The 15,624-nt window shown below is 48.8% G+C and overlaps 1 long non-coding RNA gene across 1 annotated transcript; it reads right to left on the bottom strand.

The window, feature by feature from the left end:
- Positions 1-9,715: 9,715 nt before the first annotated feature.
- On the bottom strand, positions 9,716-13,452 carry LOC125128033 (uncharacterized). Its single transcript, XR_007135123.1, has 3 exons — positions 13,359-13,452; positions 13,089-13,249; positions 9,716-9,744 (listed from the first exon to the last, which is right to left on the bottom strand). It is a non-coding gene; the product is annotated as an uncharacterized LOC125128033 (long non-coding RNA).
- Between the last annotated feature and the right edge of the window lie 2,172 nt (positions 13,453-15,624).

The raw sequence follows: 15,624 nt of genomic DNA on the forward strand, positions 1-15,624 counted from the left end.
ATTTTTTTTGTCTTTTTGCCTTTTCTAGGGCCGCTCCCGCGGCATATGGAGGTTCCCAGGCTAGGGGTTGAATCGGAGTGTAGCCACCGGCCTACGCCAGAGCCACAGCAACGCGGGATCCGAGCCGCATCTGCAACCTACACCACAGCTCACGACAACGCCGGATCCTTAACCCCCTGAGCAAGGGCAGGGACCGAACCCGCAATCTCATGGTTCCTAGTCGGATTCGTTAACCACTGTGCCACGACGGGAACTCCAGAACTTATATTTTTAAATTTTCTTTTTGTTTTTGTTTTGCAGGGCTCTTTTGAGAATTAAACATGATTAAGGGCACAGGGGCGGTCTGCAGCGGGAGCTCAACTTGTGTAGAGCTCACAAGGATCACTTGCTACGGTCCAGGGGCAGAGGTGACTGCTGGTAGGAACAGGAAGCACTTGTGCTCCGGAGGCCTTTCTCACCCCCTGACAGCCTCCTCACCTTCCCCACTTACTCATCTAGAAATGGCCCGAGGAACTTAAGGCTCTGCTTTCCCCCTGATCCAGCCCCCCCCCAAAGACCTCGGAACAAGATGCTGAGGTGCAGTGTGAGGGTGTGTGACTGGGCCCATCCCCCAGAGGGGCACAGCCACATGCCACCCACTCCTGGTTGCACCCCTCAACACAGGGCCCCTTGAGAGCAAGAGGGTGGCAGGCCTGGCTCTCCCTGAATGAGGAACTGGAGGGTCCCTAAGTACCACCACCTTCTCCCAGGGCCTGAGAGCCAAGCCAGATATGGGGCTGGACCTGAGACCTGATTGTGGATGTGGCCCAGGCCTGGCCCCTGGGGGAGCTTCAATTCCAGCCATCAGGCAAGAGAGGGAGACCAAGCAGAAGAAAGGCCCTGTAGGGGCAGGGGCCCCATCTTGACCAGGGCTGCCTTCCCTTTCCAAGTAGCAGGAGTCTGAGGCCAAAGCCTCCACTGACTCCAGGCCTGAGGGGTGATTGACTAATGAGGCACCTGTTTTGCATTATCCGGTGATGGGCAGGTGGCCCCCCACAGCTGGGATGTAATTCACAGGGGGGTTGCGCATCAAGAACCACTGGGGAGAGCCGGCATTGTTCCAAAGAAGACATACAGATGGCTAATAGGCATCTGAAAAGATGCTGATCTGGAAAATGTAAATCAAAACCACAATGAGACATCACCTCACACCTGTCAGAATGGCTACCGTTGGAAAAATAGCAAGTGATGGCGAAGATGTAGAGAAAAGAGAACTCTGGTGCACTGTTGGTGGGAAGGTAAATCTGTGCAGCCATTGTGGAAGACGAAGGGAACTCTCCCACATTATTTTTGAATAATCCTTTCTATGTAGAAAAACTGCCCACAAGTGTTCCTAAACAAACCTCAAGTATCTATCTACCTTAACAAAATCATACCAAGAACTTTAAGAAAACATATAGGGAGTTCCCGTTGTGGCACAACAGAAACAAATCCTACTAGTAACCATGAGGTTGTGGGTTCCATCCCTGGCCTCGCTCAGTGGGTTAAGGATCCAGTGTTGCAAGAGCTGTGGTGTAGGTTGCAGACGCGGCTTGGATCCCGAATTGCTGTGGCTGTGGTGTAGGCTGGCAGCTGTAGCTCCAATTTGACCCCTACCCTGGGAACCTCCATATGCCACGGGTTCAGTCATAAAAAGCACAAAGAAAGAGAGAGAAAGAAAAAGGGAGGGAGGAAGGGAGGAAGGCAGAAAACCCCTAGGTTAATCTCACCACAGAAGTTTAGAAACACTTTACTGGAGTTCCCGTCGTGGCGCAGTGGTTAACGAATCCGACTAGGAACCATGAGGTTGCGGGTTCGGTCCCTGCCCTTGCTCAGTGGGTTAACGATCCGGCGTTGCCGTGAGCTGTGGTGTAGGTTGCAGACGCGGCTCGGATCCCGAGTTGCTGTGGCTCTGGCGTAGGCTGGTGGCTGCAGCTCTGATTCAACCCTTAGCCTGGGAACCTCCATATGCCACGGGAACAGCCCAAGAAATAGCAACAACAACAATGAAAACAACAACAACAAAAGACAAAAAAAAAAAAAGAAACACTTTACTTAGGGAGAAACTGTATCTCAGACATCTACAGATCAGATTCTGGCCAGGATCTGACTAGATTCTTGCAGGTAATCTGTATCTTGCTCTGCAGGGTCACTGTATGTTGAGAGAAGGAGCCTGCCTGCCTTCAATGTGTGTCATCACTGCTTATGATTTCAAGTCAGATTACAGCCAGGGAGCTTCAGGGAATGGGACATTGCATCTCCCTGGCCCTCTGGATTGTAGAAATGTCTTCTCTTATCTCTGAAGAACTTTTTTTTTTTTTTTTTGTCTTTTTGCTATTTTCTTGGGCCGCTTTCGCGGCATATGGAGGTTCCCAGGCTAGGGGTCGAATCGGAGCTGTAGCCACCGGCCTATGCCAGAGCCACAGCAATGCGGGATCCGAGCCACGTCTGCAACCTACACCACAGCTCACGGCAACGCCGGATCGTTAACCCACTGAGCAAGGGCAGGGACCGAACCCACAACCTCATGGTTCCTAGTCGGATTTGTTAACCACTGCAGCACGACGGGAACTCCCTCTGAAGAACTTTTGAGTTTCATTCTTAACATATTTCTCCAGGTTCTCAGGACCATACATCCTTACTGACACTAAAATACTGCCCCATTGAAAGCTGGCGAGCCCCTTGGCTTTGTCTGACTTGTCAGTCACAACTTCAAGGTCATTTTCCGGACAGGCTCCTAACAGGTGCCCTGATCCCAGCCCTACCCCTCCACACAGCTTGTAGGAGATCTTCCCAAGATGAAAGACTGGGGGCACACCCTGCTAAACCCTCCCCTGCCCGGGCATGAAAGGCCTGGCTCACGGACACCTGCCTGCTTTTCCCTGGGCCCATCTCAAGCCACTCCCACGGGGCCCTGGCCCGGCAACACTCCCCAAACTCTCCAAAGGGCCTGCTCAGTGCCATACCCCCCCAAGCACTCCCCAAGCTTCGGAATCTATATATTCCCATCTTAACCATTTTTAAGCACACTCTTCACAACATGGCATTAAGGACATTCATAAGGTTGTGCATCCATCAGCACCATCCATCTGTTGGACTCCGTTCCTCTTGCAAAACTGCAATTCTGCACTTATGAAACACGAACTCCCCACCCCCCTCCTCACCTCAGCCGCTGGCAAACCACCGTCCCGCTTCCTGTGTTTCCGAGTTTGAAGACTCCGGGTGCCTCGGGAGAGAGGATCCCCTGAAGCCTGCTGAACCATCTCAGGCCTTGGTGCTGGACATTTCCTTTGGCTGCCACACCGTCTCCTGACGTCCCAATTCTTACTCAGCCTTTAAGATCCAGGATAAAGACCTCCCTCTCTGAAGCGTCCAGTGACTACTAAAGTCAGTGCACACCACACCCCCACCTTGGAGCTCCCCAGGGACCTGGCAGAGCCCTCAGTTCGCACACCCTTGCACTCATTTATTTACTCAGCGGTCCGGGAGGCCGGGGGCCCTGGGTCTTTCTGTGCATCACCCAGGCCTAAGCACCATGCAGAGCCAGGCTCCACAACTGAACAACACCATCTGTCCCTCAGCTCCGTCAGAGACAAGCATGTCCTGGACTCCTCTGTATCCACCACCCCAGGACCTCACTACCACCCTGGGCTCAGAGTCTCTGTTTTCCATGTCATTAATCCGGGAAAGAGCAGTCAAGCCACTTCCTGGGATTCCTGCCACACACCCCAGTGGCCCTAGATGGCTTCTTCCCCAACAAACGTGACTGGTGACCCAAGTGTGGCTCCTGGCCCAGGACCTGGTCCCACAAGGGACGTGTAGGCAGGTGCCCACGAGCAACACATGGGCCAAGATGTCCAGCGTGACTGTCTCCCCATCCTGGCCGAGTGGAAGGCCTGCAAGGACAGAGCAAGGGCCCCGGCAGCTGGTCTGCCTACACAGGCTGGCTCCGTGGTGGCCTGGGGACTAGACTCTTCCTCCTATGGTTGCCACTCCAGCTCCCCAGGTCATGACCCAGCCCTGTGGACTGCCGGCGCAGGCTGGTGGCTGAGCAATCCCCTGTGTCTGCAGCAAGCACCGACTACCTCCTTCGGCTCTCCCTGTGGAAATGCAGCTGTCTCCGCAAAGCCCAACCTTGGACAGAGGGCAAGTTTCAGAGAATCAGCTCCAGCCCGACTTTCCCTCCCAGGGAAAGGTCCTTGCCAGAACGTCAAACCTCAGGGAAGATTTATTTCTACTCTGGCCCAGTGAGAAAAGCTTAGGGGACAGGCCTTCATTTAACATTCTGCTGAAAGAAATGCTTGAAGTTTGACAGTATTTCCAGTCGAGCACCCCTGATTCTGGCTGGCACAGTGGCTAACATTTGCCAAAAGAGTGGCCAAAGATAGCCTGCTTCAGAATTGCTCGGCAGAGAGAGGCAGATTTGCTCATAAGCAGGAGCCTGGGCCCCACTGCAGACAATCGGGTTCTGAACCTCTGGGGAATGGGGTCCAGAAATATTTCCCATTAACAAGCCCTCCTCCCCCCTCCCCCGGGGTAGTTTGCAAAACCTTGCCTGCCTAGTCCAAAAGCAATAAAAGCAACATGCTTCACTTTACTAAGGCAGGAAAAAAAAGAAAGAAAAAAACCCTCATTTCTGGCCTAGGATCCAGATTTTGACAAGAGTCACAATCATTAAACCCACTCCATATGAGTGTCATGGCTGTGTACATGTCTCCAAAGACCCTGTGAGTGGTGCAGGTGCAGGTGCATGCACATGGGTGGGTGTGGTGAGGGGTGGACTCTGCACTTGCAGGAGATGATAGAGAAACATGCAAAGGAGGCGGCAAGGGGCAGGGGATGAGAAGGAAAGGCAGTCTCCAGCAGGGCTGTTGGACAAAAATAACCTGAAGACCCACAAGATCACGGGAAAGATGAAGGCTGAGGAGGGGCCGGAGTGAGACATAAGGTGACCCAACAGCAAGGCTGGGTGTCAGACACATCATACTGAGTGAAAAGAAAGGGTCACGGAGGAAGAATACAGATTCCATTTATATGGCTTTTCTAAAGCTAGCAAAAGCAAATAGCATATTGTACAGGAGTGCACACAAAGGTGGCAACACTGTAAAGGAAAACAAGAAGCCGAGGCACTGCCGAGGCACTGAAATTCAAGACGGTGATCCTCTGGGCTTCCTCGTGAGAGAGGAGACTGCAGGGACTTCAAAGGTACCGGTAAGTTTCCTAAGCCATGGGGGGTACTCGAGCATGGTTATATGTATGTAATATGTATCGTTTTGCCCATATGATATAGTAAGGTTTTTAAACATGTATATGAAACAGTGAACAACATGAAAAAAATAAACCACTTGTTGGAGGATCCATCATGGTGCAGCAGAAACGAATCCAACTAGGAGCCATTAGGTTGTGGGTTCGATCCCTAGCTCTACTCAGTGGGTTAAGGATCTGGCATTGCTACGAGCTGTGGTGTAGGTCGAAGACACGGCTCAGATCCCGAGTGGCTGTGGCTGTGGCCGGCAGCTATAGCTCCGATTTGACCCCTAGCCTGGGAACCCCCATATGCCACAGGTGTGGCCCTAAAAAAAGAAAAAAACAACAACAACACTTTTTCATTACATTCTGAAATACTAGGAAAAGGCGTCACCTTCTGGAATTTGAGGCAGGTATGGCTTGAGCAAATAAAATGAAGCCCTATCATTTCACTGGATTATGAATATTTAGCATCTAGCACTTGTGCTAACTGACGCTGCCTCCAGAGGGGACCCCACTGAGAGAGAAAGAGCCCTGTCTCATGCCCAGGGCTGAGAGCCAGACAGCAGAGGGATGTCCCATGGAGCGTGTGGGCTCAGCTTAGCACCCACCTCCAGAAGGGGACATGGTTTGGGACCTAAAGAAAAAGAAAGTGCTGTTTCCACTTACGATGCCTTATTCACTGCAGCCTTTGCTAAGGGTCTGGCATTTCCTTCAAAGCCAATAGGAAAAGATTTTATTTAAGGGAGAACCCTTTGCAGCTGTTCAGTGTGAGCATGCCGCTTCACTCAACAGTCCAGCATGGGCAAGACTGTAAACACCCTCAGCTCCCTGCCCCTGGGTGGGGCTGGAAAACCTCCCATGGCTGTGCCCATCATGGCCCAACCTTCCAGAATGGAATTTGCCAGCACAAACCAGCAGAACAACCTGGTGGTTTCCACTCACTGGAAAAGGGTTTCCTTTCAAGCTTGGTTTCCTTTCCTAGTCCCAGAGTTCTCAAAAGCAGCAGCTGCCCGGTTCTCAGTCTTCTGGACCCATAATACTCATCACTGTTGCCCCATTTGGTGCAATTCGTTGTGCCCTGCTGCAGAGCAATTCCCAGCTGCTGGCCCTTTGGGTTATTTAGTTATCCCTTGCAGTCTTATTTTCTACTAGTAACAAAACAACAGCCAGCTGTTCCTATGGGAGCCGCATGCTGATTTTTTGTAGGAGGAAGACTGTGCCAGGACCCCCTAGCACCTCCTCCTCAGATGGCTGTTGGGTTGAAATACAAGGAGTGATTTCTAATCCTTTCTATAAAATGGCTTCTATAGAATTCCCTTGTGGCAGAGCAGGTTAAAGAGCCAGCATTGTCACTGCAGTAGCTCAGGTTACTGCTTTGGCACAGGTTCGATCCCTATGCTAGGAAATTGCACTGCCGCAGGTGCAGCCAAAAATAAATAAATAGACTTTTATTATCATCATCTTTTTTTTTTCTGACTAAAAAAGAAATCTGTTGTATTCATTTCTTATTGCTGTTGGTTACAAACCAGGCACCACAAACCCTTGCCAATTAAAACAACACGTTTATCATCTATACTTCTAGATGTTAGAAGTCAGAATGGTTCTCACTGGGGCAAAATTAAGGTGCCCACAGGGAAGTTCCCACTGTAGCTCAGGGGAAACTAACCCAACTAGTATCCATGAGGAGGCAGGTTCAATCCCTGGCCTCGTTCAGTGGGTTAAGGATCTGATAGTTGAGGCTCTGATTCGACCCCTAGCCTGGGAACTTCCATATGCCATGGGTGCAGCCCTTAAAACACCCAAAAAAAGGTGTCCCCAGGGCTGAGCTCCTTTTTTGGAGGCTCTAGGAGAGAACCCATTCTCTTGCCTTTTCCAGCTTCTGGATGTGCCAGCATTTCTGGACTCCTGGCTCCCTTCCATCGTCAATGGCTGGTGGAGATTTTCTCCCAGAGCATCACTCGTCTGCCTCCCTCTTTCATCTCTTTTTTTTTTTTGGTCTTTTTGCTTTTTTTTTTAGGGCGGCACCACAGCATATGGAGGTTCCCAGACTAGGGGTCTAATTGGAGCTATAGCCACTAGCCTACACCACAGCCACAGCAACGCCAGATTCAAGCCACATCTGCAACCCACACCACAGCTCATGGCAACACGGGATCCTTAACCCACTGAGCAAGGCCAGGAATTGAACCCACAACCTCATGGTTCCTAGTTGGATTTGTTTCCGCTGCGCCAAAACGGGAACTCCAAGTATAATCCCCTTTTGCCGTGTAAACTACACATTAACAGACTCTGAGGATTAAGGTGTGATCTCTGGGAGGTCCTTATTCTGCTACAACCTATACCCTCAGTGTAGAAAATGTGGAAATACAGAAAAAGCATAAAGAAGAATACAGAAGCCACTTCCAACCCCACGTCCCAGAGACAACTGCAAACAATTTAGTGTATATTCATGAAGTCCTTTGTTAGGTGCAAATGTTTTTCTTTGTAAACTAGGTTTGAATACTCTCCTTATTGTTATTAAGGAAAACTACTAAACATTATATATATAATTATATATACATATTATATAGTGCTCAGTAATTTTATATATAGTATTTAATAATTTTCCTTAATAATATGCATGTATTTTGAAGCTAATTAATATTTTGCAACATTTCATTTTTTTAATGGCTATCTAGCATTCCAATATGTGGATGTTTCCATAATTTATATCGCTAATTTAGTGAATCCACTATTGTAGGGCATGTAATTTATCTCTTTTTCTTATGCCTAGTAGCCCCATAATAAACATCCCTGAAGCTACATCTTTGTACACATTCTTAGGATCCATTCCCCAAAAGTACCCCAAATATTGGGTTACCACATCATTTATCCTTCAAAAAGGACATTTTTGAGAATGAAAAAGAGTAATCTTAAAAATTAGCAATAAGGAGTATCTTGGTGGCTCAGCATTGGATCCAGCATTGTCACTGCCGTGGCTTGAGTCACTGCTGTGGAGCAGGTTCAATCCCTGGCCCCAGAGCTTCTGTATGCCACGGGCATGGCCAAAGAAAAAAAATTAACAGCAGGAGTTTGGAATTAATACTTACACACTATTATATATAAAATAGATAATCAATAAGGACCTACAGTATAGCACAGGGAACGCTACTCAATATTCTGTTATATGGGAAAGGAAAGTGAAAATGAATGGATATATGGATATATATAGCTAAATCAGTTCACTGTACACCTGAAATTAACACAATGTAAATTAACTATATGCCAATATAAAGAAAAAATTAATTTTAAAATGTATTAATTAAAAAAGTAATTAACAGTAACTAAAAACTAACAATAAGCCAGGATGGACCTGGACACAATGCATGTTGCCAAACCGACCGCATGAAAAGTTGCCCTGGTTTGCATTCCCAGGGACAGAACCCAAGAAATCCTGCTCAAAGCCCATCAAAATTGCCAGGCCTCACCTAAAAAGCCAAAAAAAAAAGAAGAAGAAGAGAATTCCTATTGTGGTGCAGCGGAAACGAATCAGATTAGTAACCATGAGGTTGCAGGTTCAATCCCTGGCCTCCCTCAGTGGGTTAAGGATCTGGCATTGTGGTGACCTCTGGTGCAGGTTGCAGACACAGCTTGGATACTATGTGGCTATGGTGTAGGCCGGCAGCTATAGCTCTGATTGGACCCCTAGCCTGGGAACCTCCATATGCCGTGGGTGTGGCCCTAAAAAGCAAAAAAAAAAAAAAGTCGGGCCTCCCTGTGCCCACAGATCCCAGCCTCCATCTTCCCTAAAACTGAAACCCACACAGACGCAAATGTCATTCTCACTCTCACTCAAGAGGTGGCAGTGATAGGCCTATTTCTTGTGGCAGGGAGAAGAGAGCTATGTCCTTCTCTGCTCTGGTAGCAAGTGACTTTACTCCAGGTGAGCCTATTACAGCTTCTGATCCAGGAAGCCTGGATTGGCTGCAAGGCAGCAGTGACCCCCACCCTCCTGACACAGCCCCACGTCCAGGCTCAGCAAGGGAGGAAGCTTCTCACAGGCCCTTTCCCAGACCCAGGCAGGGGGCCCCTGGGGAGCCCTGTAACAAGACAGTATTATCTGAGCAAACTTACCTGCCAAACTTACCTGAGCAGGAAGCACTGACTCTTGAAGAGCCTGGAGCTGCAGTCAACCTGAGTTCCCTAACATGTGAAATTTTACAAGGAACAACTTACACTTTCTCTCAGAAGACTTCCTCTTGAGGAGTTCCTGCTGTGGCTCATGGAGTTAAGAACCTGACTAGTATCCATGAGGATGCAGGTTCAATCCCTGGCCTTGCTCAGTGGGTTAAAGTGTCTGGCATTGCCATGAGCTGCGGTGTAGATTGCAGATGCAGCTTAGATTCCCCCTTTGCTATGCTGTGGCATAGGCCGGCGGCAGCTGAAGCTCCAATTCAATCCCTATCCTGGGAACTTCTATTTGGCACAGGTGAAGCCCTAAAAAGAAAAAAAGAAAAGAATTCCTCTTGAATAGAACCCTCTGAAATCTTCAAGAATGATGGGTTAAGAACACACCCAAATAAAGCAATTGCCAAAACCACAAAAAAGCAAAAAGACTAAATTCACTGTGAAGATGTTTTGTAACATTCCGACGGATCTTGTGTGTGCCTACGTATGTTTGTTTTGCTTTTTATTTCGGTAATGGTTATTTGATCTGGCCACCCAGGCTCTCTGGGAATAGAACGGGGCCCCTGCTCAGCACTGGGAATGCAAACACTGGAAAAAAAGGTATCAAGTCTTCAGGCTTCTTTTCTTGTAGGTGTTTCTAACCTTCTGAGTCAAGTAACCTAATGAAATCCGTCACCTCATCCACCCACGGGCCACTCAGGAAACATCTGACTCATTCTTGTTGACTCGTATGTTGGAAAAGCAAACCCAAATGGCTCTGACATCAATGGAGTTGGGAGCAGTTTTACTTGGAAGCAGTTGGCTCCCTGCCTAAGGAGAAATTAAGCCTTAAGAAATAAAGAAAGGAGTTCCCGTCATGGCGCAGTGGAAACGAATCCGACTAGGAACCAAGAGGTGGCAGGTTCAATCCCTGCAGCTCTGATTGGACCCCTAGCCTGGAAACTTCTATATGCTATGGGTGCGGTCCTGAAAATCCAAAAAAAAAAAAAAGTCAGCTTCTCAAATAGGGGAAGACACAGCCAAAATACTACATGTGCTTGCCTCTGGAGAAAGGATGCTCTTCTTTATTATGAACTTGAGATACTGCAAACTTTTTTTTTGGCCTCACCCACAGCATATGGAAGCTCCCAGGCCAGGGATTGAACCCGCACCACAGCAGCCACCTGAGCCACTGCAGTAACAACTGCTAGATTCTTTTTTTTTTTTTTTTTGGTCTTTTTGCCTTTTCTAGGGCTGCTCCCGTGGCACATGGAGGTTCCCAGGCTAGGGGTTGAATCAGAGCTGTAGCCACCAGCCTACGCCAGAGCCACAGCAACACAGGATCTGAGCCAGGTCTGTGACCTACACCACAGCTCACGGCAATGCCGGATCCTTAACCCACTGAGCAAGGCCAGGGATCAAACCCGCAACTTCATGGTTCCTAGTCAGATTCATTAACCACTGGCCACGACGGGAACTCCAACAACTGCTAGATTCTTAACCTGCTGAGCCACAGAACTCCTAGACTTTTTTTTTTTTCTTCTTATTAGGGCTGCACCCGCGGCATATGGAGGTTCCCAGGCTAGGGGTAGAACTGGAGCTACAGCTGCCAGCCTACACCACAACCACAGCAACGCGGGATCTGAGCCGTATCTGTGACCTATACCACAGCTCACGGCAATGCCAGATCCTTAACCCACCGAGCAAGGCCAGGGATTGAACCCACATCCTCCTGGATCCTAGTCAGATTCGTTAACCACTAAGCCGTGAAGGGAAATCCAGGAGAACTAGACTTCTAAACTGTGTATACATATATATGTATATATGTGTGTATATATGTCTATATATTGTATATATGTGTATATATATATATATTACTTTGTTATTAAAACAATTAAATGTTGCTTTTAAAAAAGGAGGGGGAGCAAAACTGAAGCCCTAAGAAATGGGGCAGTTCCATTTTTAGGGAGTTTTATGGGCAACTTCTATTTGAGAATCTAGAAACTGTCATCTTTGTATTGTATGTTAATTAAGCTTCTCCATGGGGATGAAGGGGGAGTCAGCTTCTGGATTCAGAAGAATAGGAGCCAGAAAAGGTCCTGAATGTGGACCTCGATGTTGAGTCGCATCCTGCAGGCCTATAGGCCCTGTGCTTGTCCAGCTTCAAGGCCCAAGAAAGAGCCCTGCGTCAGAAACAGAGACATCAGTGGTTTAATGGCTGGGGGTGGGAGCGGGGTGCTCTTCCAAGACTGAAGCAAGATCCTGGAGCAACAGCCACCGCGCCCAGCGGACAGGACAGGTAGCAGGAAGCAGGGGAAGGGCAGGGGGAGATTGCCAATTACAGGAGGAATTGGTTGACTCATCGGTTACCAGGGAAATAACCCGAGGGGCACGCCCCTTACCACCCCTTGATAAGAACAATCACTGGCTGGGACCTGGGGCAAGTATGTAGGAAGGTCATTTAGGCGAATGGGGTGTAGGCGAAGCAGGGACTGGGACAGGTCGAGCAGGGGAGGTAGAGAGAGCAAGAGAACAGTCATCTTGAGAGAACTGACCAGACACTAAGCGTAGCCTCCCACAGGCTCCGTGGGCCCTAGACAAATGGATTTCTCTAAAGGGATCTCAGGCTAATGACAGCACTGGCCAGAGGAAGGATACAATTCGGATCTATTCTCAGCCCCAGAATCTAGACCCCTGGACTACCTCGTGTACCAGCTCCTACAGCTGCTTCTGCTGGAGCCACAACCCCAAGGAGATCACACAGAGGCCTTTGCATCCTTTACACTTAAGGATTCCTTCTTTCCTGGATATGCACTCTGCCCACGCCCTCGTCTCACTCAGGCCTCTGAACGGATGTCAGCTGCTTATAAACTTCGGGCCTAGTCAATTATTGTCTGAAATAGCCTGACAATCACCCCACTTGATTTCTCTTCCTTACATTTAACACTGCTTCCCATTATGTGATGTATTTACATGCCCAAAGGCTGTCTCCCCAGTTAAAATGCTAAGTGTATGAGCGAGATGTTTTTATTTACAGGCAGTCTCCAGGTCTTAAAGACACTGTCTGGCACATCATGAGATCACAATAAATATGTGCTGAATATGTGAATGAATTTTTTTTTTTTTTCTTTTGAGGGCCACACCTGCAGCATACAGAGGTTCCCAGGCTAAAGGTCTAATCGGAGCTACAGCTGCCGTCCTAGCCACAGCCACAGCAACGCCAGATCCCAGCCGCCTCTACAACGCCAATCCTTAAGCCACTAAACGAGGGCGTGGATTGAACCCGAAACCTCATGGTTCCTAGTCGGATTTGTTTCTGCTGCGCCACAATGGGAACCCCTGAATTAATGTTAAAGTTAGAATTGAGGCATTCCCGACATGGCTGAGGGGTTAACGAACATGACTAGTATCCATGAGGACGAGGTTCGATCCCTGGCCTCAATCAGTGGGCTAAGGATATGGCATTACCATGAGCTGTGGTGTAGGTCACAGACGCAGCTCTGATCCCTCATTGCTGTGGCTGGTGATGTAAGCAGCTGTAGCTCCGACTGGGCCCGAGCCTGGGAAATTTTATATGCCTCGGGTGCAGCCCTAAAAAGACAAAAGACAAAAAAAAAAAAAAAGAATTGTGTCAAACACCAAACAGGTATTTCACCAGGTAAATAGGGACTCACCTGAGAGGTATGTGGACATGGCTTTGGGGCTATTTGGTGGAGGCTGGGTGGAGCGCCAAGATCCGCAGCTTGAGCCCCTGCATTTGCAGATGCTATGGGTGCCTCCTTCCTGGTTTGACGTCAGCTCTCATAAAACGCTGGCAGATCACAGCCTGGTAGAACTGGAAAAGTCCAGAGAAACTGATGAGAAAACCAAGGCCCAGAGAAGCCTAAGTGGCAGAGCTTGGGTTCTAACCCAGGTGTAGCCCACTCCGGGTCTGCTTTTCTTACCAAAATACAGGCACTGCCCTGGCCATTCCTGGAGCCCTCTCTAACAGTGGGAGGGAGGAAATCGTTTGGAGAGAAATTGCTCCGTAAATCTTCAACCAGTAGGCACTCTGAAAGCAGAAAGCAGGCTCTAAACTATATTTCTTCTGAATTGCTGTAATGTTCTATCAAATGACAACTCTGAACCTTTTTTTTTTTTTCCCTGTCTTTTGAGGGCTGCACCCATGGCACACAGAGGTTCCCAGGCTAGGGATCAAAACAGAGTTGCCGCTGCCGACCTACACCACAGCCACAGCAACGCGGGATCCGAGATGCATCTGCGACCTACACCGCAGCTCATAGCAACGCCCGATCCTTAACGCACTGAGTGAAGCCAGGAATCGAACTTGTATCCTCATGGATACTAGTCAGATTCGTTTCCGCTGAGCCATGATGGAAACGCCAGCTCTGAACTTTCTAAAAAAGCATTATTCAGTAGAATTTTTGGCCACAAAGGAAACATTCTACACTTGTGCTGTTCAGTACAGTAGCCACTAGTCACATGGGTCTACTGAGCACTTGACATGTGGCTAGTGTGACTGAGGAAGTGAACTTTACATTGTATTTCACACAATTAATGTACATTTAAGTATAAAGTAATGTATGTGGCTGGTAGGTACTGGTTTTGGACGGTTCCATTCTAGAAACTTGTATAAGGAAATCTGAAAATCTGACTTTAAAAAAAAAAAAATGGAGTTCCCGTCGTGGCGCAGTGGTTAACGAATCCGACTAGGAACCATGAGGTTGCTGGTTCGATCCCTGGCCTTGCTCAGTGGGTTAAAGATCCGGCGTCGCCACGAGCTGTGGTGTAGGTCACAGACGCGGCTTGGATCCCGCGTTGCTGTGGCTCTGGCATAGGCTTGGCAGCTACAGCTCTGATTAGACCCCTAGCCTGGGAACCTCCATACGCCGCGGAAGCGGCCAAAGAAATGGCAAAAAGACAAAAAAAAAAAAAAGAACATCTGACTTTGGAATATGGCCTGGAGGAAGGGAGAGAGAGAGAGGGAGAAGGAGGAGAGGGAGAGGGAAGGACGGAGAGAGACAGACATATACAGACATGTTGTAATTCCCCTTAATAACCACAAGATGGCACCATTTCTAAGAGTCTCCACCCTGAACAGCAAACCAGGTAAAATCTTCTAAAGCTGCTTTGGGATTCTAGTTTTCCCCCTCTCCCTCTCTCTCTCCTCTATCTAACTGTCTTCAGTATTTCTTCAAAACACACTCCACTGCCCCCTGACCCTCCCCTCCACACCTTCTTTTTCAATACTGACTTACCAACCTTCTGAGCAATATGACAGAAGAGGCCCTTTTGTGACTTTCAGAGAAACAAAATTCCTGAGACCAATATTTGTCTACACAAAGCGCAGTGGTTGGCTCACTGGGTGTGACCAGAAAGGTTGAAACCACCTGCTTTTTCTTCTCTCTGGGGTCTGCCTGTACTGCCCTAGCCGGCAGCCTGGAGGCTTCAGGGACAGTCTGTGCTCTGACCCTTCCCCTGGCCGTGTTCTCCATACCTCCCAACACGCACATCTTAGGAGCTCCTGCCCTGGGATCTGGTTTCCGGGGGTGGGGTGGAGGGGGTGTCATCGGAATGTCTCTGGAGAAACTATAAACACGAACAGAATGTCTCCTGGTGGGGGTTCTGAGGTTCTCCTTTGTATTTTCGCCTGAGGAAAAAGCAGTCAGTGGTTTGGGGATGATGGGTGGAGCTTGCAGTATTTTTCTAAGGTTTTTGTAGATGGGGGATAAATCTCCAGGGATGGGCAGGGCTGCACACTCATTCCAGTACAGCGGGATCAGGGCTAAGAAAACACGAACACAAAGGAAACTTCAAAGCTCTTCCTCGAATCTGAATGGGAAGGGGCCTGCGGAAGGTCAGAAGGTCGTGTTCACTTGGCACCAAACCCCTGCTTGCTTCCAGATGGCCAGGCAGCTCTGCAGATCCTTCTACACCCACCCTCTCAGGGAGGTCAGGAGTCAGCAGGGTCCTAAAGGCAAAGACAGAAGCAGAGCCCAGAGATTGGGGTCTGGCTCCAGCTCTTCTTGGGCCCTAAGAGCTGAGACTTGTTTCCTCTTTGCAAAGTGAGCTCGGTCACCGAAAGAACGCTCCCCACTTCAGAATGGCCTCTTCCCCCACCCTGGTCAAACCCTGACACAGCTTCTTTGCAGGGAGTGGTAGGGATTACTAATGCTGGAAGGTCACTTAAGGTAATAATTGGAACAATCA

The sequence above is a fragment of the Phacochoerus africanus genome, chromosome 5 (genome assembly GCF_016906955.1).
Source record: "Phacochoerus africanus isolate WHEZ1 chromosome 5, ROS_Pafr_v1, whole genome shotgun sequence".
In the NCBI taxonomy this organism is placed as follows: domain Eukaryota; kingdom Metazoa; phylum Chordata; class Mammalia; order Artiodactyla; family Suidae; genus Phacochoerus; species Phacochoerus africanus.